Source organism: Vigna unguiculata, chromosome 10, assembly GCF_037176805.1.
Source record: "Vigna unguiculata cultivar grain cowpea cultivar isolate G323 ecotype 2 chromosome 10, ASM3717680v1, whole genome shotgun sequence".
In the NCBI taxonomy this organism is placed as follows: domain Eukaryota; kingdom Viridiplantae; phylum Streptophyta; class Magnoliopsida; order Fabales; family Fabaceae; genus Vigna; species Vigna unguiculata.
In genome coordinates, this window is record NC_140801.1 from 15,303,667 (window position 1) to 15,313,938 (window position 10,272).

At 36.9% G+C, this 10,272-nt stretch overlaps 1 pseudogene; it reads right to left on the reverse strand.

Moving 5' to 3' along the window:
- Positions 1-3,802: 3,802 nt before the first annotated feature.
- Positions 3,803-4,780, reverse strand: LOC146882215 (uncharacterized; annotated as a pseudogene).
- Positions 4,781-10,272: the final 5,492 nt, after the last annotated feature.

Below are 10,272 nucleotides of genomic sequence, written 5' to 3' on the forward strand. Positions count from 1 at the left end.
GAGGGGGGAAAATACTGCAATTTCGTATTAGCATTGGGTAGAGGGTTTCCAGAAGGTTGGTGCTGCCTTGGAGAGAAGAATTGGGGCTGGAAACTGTTATTGGAGTGGACAAAAAGGTTAGGAGAGTTTTGGTTGAAGGACACACACTCCAAACTCGAATTTGAGCAAGGATTCCAGGTAAGGGGAGTTTTCCTTGCATGTTTATTTCGTATTTGATAGTTGTACGATAATTTGATCAATTGTATGAAATCTCCTTATGAGTTACGCTATTTTTTTTGGGTTTCTGGGTTTCTGCCCACAAACCGCCTAGCGGTCGTGAGTGTGCCGCCAGGTGATGCATTGTTTGTTTGCCTAGTCTTCTAGTTTCTGCCATGAACCGGCTGGCGCCAAGGATGAACCCACCAGGCGACGCATGACGATTGTCTCTGTTCTATGCATTTTGTGATTTCTGTGATGTTGTGATTCTCCATTGGATTGATAAGTCTGTGTATATGCGTGATAACATCATATTGATAATATTTTGATGCGTAGGAACTAACTTGGGGAAATAATCCCGTAGCGGTTGGGATGGATTGATGGACGAATTAGAATTTGGGAAACAAGGGTAAGGTAGGAATTGGTGGGGTTAGTATGAAGTGAACGATTGATTATGTAACTGTGAACGAAATGTTTGTGAACTATTGAGCGTGCATGAATTCTGGACCATTAAAGGTAAACCAATTGGGGTGCAAAGGCATTGACGAACATGGGTTTTGTTTCCAGGAACTGATGTGCCGCCTGACGACATCTTATTGGCCGCCAGGCGATAACGAGAAACATGAGTGGCGCTAACGAATTTGGTTGGACAACTGTGAGGGAGTGGGACGAGTATTATGAGTGACAGTGAAATAAAGTTAATGAAAGAGGTGTTAGAGATGAACTAGGCAGTACATATAGTGAAATGGGGTGATCATGGTGAATCAATGTAAGGACAATAATGAACATTGAGTAATGGTATGCATTTAGAAATAGGGAAATGGAAGGAAAGTGGATAACTAAAGTGGAAGTATTGATTTCCAAATGTAAGGAAGTAAAGGAATGTACGTATGAGGACTGCATGATGAAAAGATCTAATACCAATTTTAATCATGGGATTAGGATGTGACTAAGTCTTATATGATACAAGGATAGATGAAACAATAGGTATAAGTTCAGGATATGCAGCCTGGTTGGCTATAGGATACTGTCATGAGGTAGTAAAGACTAAATGGAGGACTTGCACTTGAATCAAGTGAATGGAAAAATGTTGATAATTATACATATGAGATGGAATTTATATGAATGGTTCTTAGGCTATGAATTTATACAGTTAAATATAGAAGAAAAGGACTGAAATTGGAACGAAGATTGGGTTAAGCTAGGATCAGTTTTGAGTCTGAAAATAGGCTAGAGTACGCTACTGATATAGCGCTTGGCGGCACAGGTAGGTGCGCCAGGCGATAGGACCAGTAAGGGGGTCCCTGCACTGCATGGCGCCTGGCGGCAAGGTGTGATCCGCTAGGCGATGGGCCTGAAATAGGGGGTCTGCGAGAAGAGTAGCGCCTGGCGGTAATGGTGTCCCGCCAGGCAGTCTACACTAGTCTCGCCTGGCGGCGCTTAGGCTGCGCCAAGCGATGACGTTGAAGACTGTGGCTTGAGTGTGTTGCGTTTAAGTGATGATGTTATACTTGGATCGGGAGATGTTATGCCATGAGAGGGTAGGTTCATGGATGGTGGTTAACATGTGATGATATGAGCGGGGAGGTTCATATCTAGTTACTCTCGTGTGAGGATACGAGCGAGGTAGGTTCGTATGTTCCGTGCTCACGCTTGAGAGATGTTGTGTGCGGGGAGGTACGTGGCTGGTGGATCACATGTGTTGGACTACGGGCGGGCAGGTCCGTAAAGCAGGACTACGAGCAGGGAGGTTCATAGAGCAAGACTACGAACGGAGAGGTTCGTAGAGGTAGGACCACGAGCGAGCAGGTTCGTGTGAGCATAATATTCCTGAGTCCAAGGCTAACCATTTATGTGATTTGAAGGCTGAAAAGCCTTGGGGTTTAAGGTCTTGGCCAAGAACTAATTAGGATAAATAAGAGGGGTGTCTTACTTATATTCTGTTATGATATATGTTATTTCTAATTTTTATCAACTCACCCTTTCTGTTTGTGTTTGGCGACGATCGTGTGATTCGTTACACGGGAGCAGATGATGATACAGGTGATGTTGAGGATGGTCAGGCGACGGAGTAAGGGCTAGCTGAGATTATAGCTAGGGATTTTATTATGTGTTCATTTATGATTACGGATTTTGGAAATTGTAATGTTTTTAATACTACTATTTTATAAATTTTGGCGCGTTGTTTAAACATTTTAAATTTTTTCCACGTTTGGGAATAATAATATCTCGTCGATTGAATTTAATTTTATATCTTTATTTATTTAATTAAGTAATATTCCCTAGGGATGTTATAGCCAATGTTAGGTAGTGAGTATATATCTCTTTTATGGACCGATAAAGGGCTAATATTCTCTAGAAAAAAATAATTATGATTGTACCAATGTTTTATGAGAAATACTCAACTACCTCACTCCTTTATATTTTTCTTTCATATGTACCTGTTGCATAAGTAGAAGAGGAACTTGCTTAGTGAGAATTGTTCGGGATATTATTGGTGGATCTTTAGGAGATATTAAAAATATAGATAATCTTCTATTTTGATGTAGAACTCTTAATATTATATAAATACATATTAATTAATTCCATCTTTTATCAAGTAATAATTATTTAATATAGTAGTCAGGGTATCATATTTAGTGGTATTAGAGCAGTTCCTTCTGTTAAGACCTTGGGTATGGTATTTTCCATGTTTGTAGTCTTTACTAATAAGTAGAGGTGCAAGTTTTTTGTTCTTACATTTTTCTTAGAAAAGAGAAATACAAGATAAGTAGATAAATAAAAGTAAGTGATAACAACAATTACTACTTGTAGTAAGGATAAGTTTTAGCAATAGTTAAAAAAATTCTAAAGAAAACTAAGGAAATTGTTCATTCTTTCAGGAAAGATGGATAACGGACCAAACATTACCAATGAATTATTGAAAAAAATGACAACTATCCTAGAAAATATGAACCGAAAACAAAATGTTGAACCCATGGAAAATCAAGGATTATAAACCTTTTGCAGGAACAATCCATAAAAATTTAAAGTTTTAGGGAGAGAGAGATGATGTATTTGAGAATGAATTTGTTTTTTTTTTAGGGGATTTAGAGGTGATTATGAGTGAATTTGGAAGTAAAGTTTGTGAGTGATTTGATTGATGTGATAGATAAAAAAATGTTTTAATATATAGAAAATAAAGATTACCATTTTTCCATTTATGTAATAAATAATGTAAATTAGTATTTGTATGAGTTTTAATTATTTTTTATATTTTTATTTAATACTACACTTTAAAGAAATAAATTATCAAAATTAATAAAATTAATTAATTTTTTTTCATAGTTTTGAAAAAAACCTTTACAAAGCATTTGTGAATAGCATTTTATTTCAAATAAAAAAATTAGTATGGAACTCCACCATTGTACAATCCATGTGATTTGAAGAGCAATAATATTTATAAGTGGCAATTAAGTTGGTTTAAAAATTTTGACGTACTAAAATACAAATAAAGTTACTGAAATTCAAACAAGGAAATAGTGTTACCATACAATTATGCGGCTAAATGATCTTAACCCTCTAATTTGTGAAGAATTAAGTTGACATTGAAATTTACTTCTTCCATCTATCGGTTCATATCAAGAGTCAAATTTGATAAATTTTCTTCTATTCGTTGAACACGTCCTTGCATTCTGTTTTGCAAGTCTTGCACCCCATCCCACATTTGATGGAGCATTTCAAAATTTGGGTGAAGGGGAGGTTCTTCCAAATTACCATCAAAGTGGTTGGTTTCGAGAACCGGGTCATCATGCACAAGATTTTATGGTTGTGTTGGCCATTCATCATCATTATTTGCACGATCATGCTGCCAAACACCATTAACATTAACAATATTCAATCTCTTCAAAGAATGTGTCGAAAAATGTTGTTTCTTCCTGATGATTGTATTTGTATTTGGAGAAAAATCTACTCCACTGTATTGCATAATTTGAGTGATCAATATACCATACCGAAGAGGAGTATCACTGGCCTTGCACTTAAGCATGTGTTGCATTATATGATGAGGTCAATTAATGGATATGTTATTTTTAAGCAACCACGTCATTAAAATGTCTTCCTGCAACAATTTAGCAAAATTAGTCATACGTGGTGTTAAAATATGCACTACCACATAATGTAGCAGTCTGTCATTTACGTTAATAAAACTGATAGTCCTAACACGTTCACCATGCTTCTCCGATCTCAGCATGGAAGCCAATGCCATCTCTCGGTCGAATTGGATGTCTTCTGGTATATCTATAAAGCTTATCTTTCGACCTTCATACTTCAGATGGGTAATATTGTACCAATCATCGAGTTTAAGTTTAATTTTCTTTTTGTTAACCTCACTTTATAGGTATCCATTGGCTGAGATCCTCAAGTTTGCATAGAAAACTTTGATGAGATCTGGATAGAATGGGCGATCCATAGCTACAAAGTCCACGAGGCCTTGAAATACCAAGTGATGATGGAAATAAAGACCGGATGTAGTAAACAAATCATAATTCATTATTTTGGGCTCCACAATTCTTCTTATGTAAAATTCATGTGCATAGTGTTCCATCTGGTGATAATCGCTGAAGAAACATCGTTGATCTAAGACATCTACCACTGTATGTCTTTTGGGTGGTGGAGGTTCCATGTCTGTTGTCGAATGTTTATCTTCTCGACTTTTAGGTCTTTTATTTGATGATGATGACGCCATTAAATAATAACTTCAAATTCAAAAAGGCAAGAACAACATAGTCATAAATAAGAAAACAAATGATACCACACTCCAAACATGAAGTACTTAATCATAACAAATTACATCATAATATAGTTCACAAGTGAAATAGTTCATCATAACATGAAACGACATACCATAGTCCATAATGAAGAAGTCTTTTGTAAGACCGACTAAATTTAAATAATTAAATAAATAATTATTTAATAAATTCGGGTGGTGGAAGCCTTTATGGCAATTAATTCTGACGTGTATGATGTGTAAAAGTACTAGCTCAAGTGGTTGAGAGTACTTTATTGTATGATAGGACTTGGGTTCAAGTCCTATGCATGCCATTGTGTGTCGTTTAATTTATTATTATTTTTGATAATACACTTGATCATGTTGAGTGATAATATAACCATAGAATTATATTAGTCACCACGAAACGTGAATTGGTTAAATTGGTTGTGTGCATGTACTTAGTAATTAGGAGGTCATGAGTTCAAACCTTGGTGAACTCAAATTAACTTTCTTTTTGCTAAACATTATTTTGGCATGAAGGTGAAAGGGTGGAAGAAACCCTAGCTAAAGGGGCAGCCAAGGTAGGGCTGGAAAAAATCTAATAATGGCTCTTGAATGGTCATTAACCTTTACTCTAATTAATTTTCGTTTTATTAAGTAAATGGGGTAGTTATTGGGTTGTAATGGTGTGAGAGAAAGGAATTAGAGAAGAAAACAACACTGTATTGTTGTGAGGATAGTGGGCTGCGGATTTTCAGAGCATTGGGGTGGAATTGTAGAGAGATTTAGAGTTTTGGGTGGAGAGTCAAGGGGAGGCCATTGGAGATCATAAGGAATTGCAACAAATTATCTTTGGAGCAAGGATATCTAGGTTAGGGGAGTTCTTATTGATGTTTTGATGATAATTGTATGTATTCGTGATATGCTTGAGTGTGTGGGAATGCCAATTTTATATTTCAGACGCGTTTTGCTTGAGTTTCTGGAAATTTTCCAAAAACCGCCTGGCGGGTCACGTGTGACCCGCCAGGCGACACAAGCTCCAGACCTTGGTTTCTGGGTTTTCTTCATGAACCGCCTGGCCGCGGAGAAGGTGCCGCCAGGCGACACGAAATCGAGGTGACCAGTTTTTGGTTGTTTCAGATATTTGTGTTATGAGTGATTTTGCAATGAGTTTTTATATGTGTGAACGTGAATTTTGATTAGTATAATTGACTGCGGATAATATGTTTATGTTGAATGTATGAATATTGTGTGAAATTGGGATTGGGACTCGCAAGGAAGAGAAGTAGTGAAATAAGGTGAAGTTTAAGTATGAATTAAGGTTTGCTTGCAGGAAAATAATGTTAAATTTGAACACCAACGATTTTTGTATGTAATTGAACCTTAGTTCGCCTCGCCTGGGCGAGCTTAAAACAACCACAAATACACGTTATCTCGCTTAGGCGAGATTCCCTCACCTGGGCGAGTTGCACCATCGCTCAAAGCAACTCCCTTACCTCGCCTAGACGAGGAACCACTTAACCATGTCATTTCACAACGCGACCTCGCTCAGGCGAATGTGTCTTGCTTGAGCGAGACAGAGTCGCTCAAAACACCAATACTTCTCTCGCCTAGGCGAGATATCGCGCTCAAAAGCGTTCAAGTCTCCTCGCGACCTCGCTTAGGCGAGCTGTCCCTCGCCTGAGCGAGACTAAGTCACTCAACACTAAACCAAGGTCGCCTGGGCGAGCAGCGCGATCCCAAATCAGACGTGAGGTTCTGCAACTCTCGCCTAGACGAGATAGACTTGCTTGGGCGAGACTTGTAGAGTTCCCTCACTGTCACACACGAATTTTACCCAAAACAGTGTCAAACCATCCCCAAACGCATACTACAAAACATGCAATCGATACCAATGTATTTGTAATGGCAATTAGAGCCTAGAACCATACTTTTCTCACAAAATTAACAATCACATTGGAACATATAATGATCAATAACCAGAATGGTCAACACCCTCCTCCCACAACACATTACCCACACATGATCATGCATCAAAACTCAAATACCCCTTTTCCCAATCACAATACATCAGGTACGAATTTTTCCCAATCAAACAGGACCCAATTGGAAACTCAAATTCATAACACGGAACAGATTATTGGCATACGTAAAGTATAACTCCCCTAACCTGGATTATTGGATTAAAGTCTGAGATGGGGAATTCTAGATTCGCACTCTCCCTCTTGGTCCAGCCTCTTCTCACACTCTCCAATTCATGCTTCTCACTCCAACAGTCCACCACAATTGCCAAAACCCTGGTTACCCTTCTGCTAGCTTTTCCTTACCCTTTCACCTTCACGCCACATCTAATAATTAGCAAAAATAAAGCATACATAGGACTCGAACCCAAGTCCTCTCACACAAACCAAAGTACTCTCAACCATTTGAGCTAGTACTTTTCCACATCACATTAACAACAATTAATGCCATAAAGGCGTCCTCTACCCGCATTTATTAATTAATTAATTATTTAATTAATTAATTTTCTCAGGTCTTACAGAATATATATATATATATATATATATATATATATATATATATATATATATATATATATATATATATATATTCAATATATTCAACGCATGTGCAACAATGCATAACATTGTTACTGCAACAATAGTTGTACGCACTTGTAATTGGCAATGTAAATGTGTAACTATATTAAAGTCCACACCTACAACATCATCAACTACATCGTCGCCATCAAAACATGAGAGTTCTAGTTCTTCTTCCATGTATATTACCTTTAACAAATTTAAACACTATTACATACATATAATACATAGAATCATCAACCATTTAAATTTTATTCTCTTAAAACAATTCGAAATAAGCTAAAATTTATATAATAAAAAGATGTTTCATGATATAATACAATGTACAATAAATATACATACCAATTGCCTCAACAATCAACAAATAACACGTAAAATCAATTACCACAACAATCCATATATAACCGCAACACACAGAGATACTTTCGAAAATGTAAATACATGTTTGAAAACTCTTGAACACTTGAAACAAAGTAATCAGAACAGACTTCTGCAACACTCCCACACCTACACCAAGCAACACATATCAGAATTTTTTTTAAAAACAAAGGCTTAATTAGACTTTTGGTCCCCTACTTTATATGCGGGGTTCATTTTGGTTCCCTAATTTTTTCGAGGTTCAATTTAGTCCCCCAATTTGTTAAAACAATTTAAAATGGTCCCTCCCGTTAGTTTTAGTTAAATGACGTCAGAATAGTGCCACTGTGTCTGTTTGGAACAGGAACGTGGCAAGTTTTGAATACCTTGTCATCAATGTGGTGTAATGAGGTGGCAACGAAGGTTATTTATGGAGATAAAAGTGTTCATTTCCCTAATTTCAGTGCTCTTCTTCGTTTTGTTGGAGTTCATCTTCATTTGGCAAGCTTTATTAATTATGAGTGATGTCTAAGGGCCACTCTTCTTCATCTTGCTCCTGTAACTCGTAGGGTATGCAAAATCCAAGGTTATCTAATCATGGTGGTGTTGTTTTCTCTCACGGTGGAGCACCCATTTGCAACTATGGCGAGGTTGTTGTGTTAAGAACAGCTCGAACTACTAAAAATGGTGGGAAACAATTTTGGGGTTGTCCTAATTACAAGGTTATATCCATCACCCTTTTTCTGTGATTCGTTCATCAATAAGTGTTTGCAACTAACATGAAGGTTGTTTTGTGTTCTGAATGTTGTCAATAATAGAGGGGAAGTGAAGTTTTCATTGGTTGTAATTACTTTAAATGGTGTTCGGAAGATGTTGCTGATGAAAGGGATAACACTATTATAAAGCAAAGAAGGAAGACATTTATTCTGGAGAAAGAACTTAAGGGATCTAAAATGTTTGTTAATGTTTTACTAAGGATAATGGGTTTATTAGTTGTAGTGAACATCATTGTGTTGTCACGATTGATGAAAAGTGTGTGATTAAATCTATATTGGGTGGTGTTGAATCTGTATTGGGGGTATCAGTTTGTGTATTGGGGGTATCGGTTTGTGTTTTTCATTTTATTGACTTGAAATATGTAATTGAAAAGTTGAATTGTTGTATCAGTTAGTTAATTAATGAAAAATTGGTGTTAAAGAAATCTTTGTTTGGTATCGAATACAAGCATTACAAACATTCAATAAAGAGAAATTTCCAGTCATAAGCCAATATTATATAAACACATCATTGTACTTGTTGTTACAACACAAAAGACATCCAATATTGTTTTGGATTTTTGAACTTACAATGTAAAAGATGCAAAATAAAAGTAGACAAAGCATTCTTGACTTAGAAATCTAAAAGCTGCATAATACATCAAAGCCCCAAAATAAATGGTGCGGCATAAAAAAAAGCATAAATAAGCCTCATGGCTTCCACACACGTCCTCTCCTATGCTACAGTTTCTGCCTTCTATTGGGTATGGTTGAGGTTGGACGAGGAATTGGAAGGTGACATGGGTGACTTTCTACAACTGTTTGTGATCCTGCTTGGTGTGCTGTCTATTGTGGTGGTTGTTGTGATGATTGCGGTGGCTGTTGTGATGAATGAGTTGGTTGAGTCATAGGTGTTGGTGGTGGCTATTGTGATGACTGACTTGGTTGAGTCATAGGTGGTGGTGGTGGCATTTCTGATCCCACATTTGTTGTTTGAGTTGACTGAATTGGTGGTGTTGACTGAGTTGGTGGTGCTGGTTGAGTTGGTGGTGCTGGTTCAGTTAGTGGTACTAGTTCAGTTGGTGGTGTTGGTTGAGTTGGTTGGGACAACTTTTTCGATTATGACCAACTTCTTTACATATGTTACATTTTTTAGTCAAGCCATGTTTTGTAATCTGCTTCCCATTCTTGTTCATCTCCTAAGCTTCAAGTCTTCTTTTCTTTTTGGGTTTTCCAGGCAAAATTCGTTTAGGAGGGGTAATACATCTGGAAATTCTGTTTGAATCCATATTTGCTAACTGTTACAAGGGTATATGATGGAATTGTAGGTCTCTTCATAGGTTGAGATTCTGAACCAATGAGGGACAAAATCTTCTTCACTTAAGTTTAGAAACTTAATTGCAGCCACTACATGACACCAAGGTATTCCTTTTAGACTCCATTTCCTACATGTGCAATGTTTGCTGTCTATGTTGACCACAAATTTCTCCCCAGTAAATGATTTGTGCCTAACCTCAAATATCTAATTTGCTGACCAACTATTTATCACAATTCAATACAAGTATAAATCACAAATGAGACAATGGTGACTAAATCAGAATGAGTGTGCAACAAA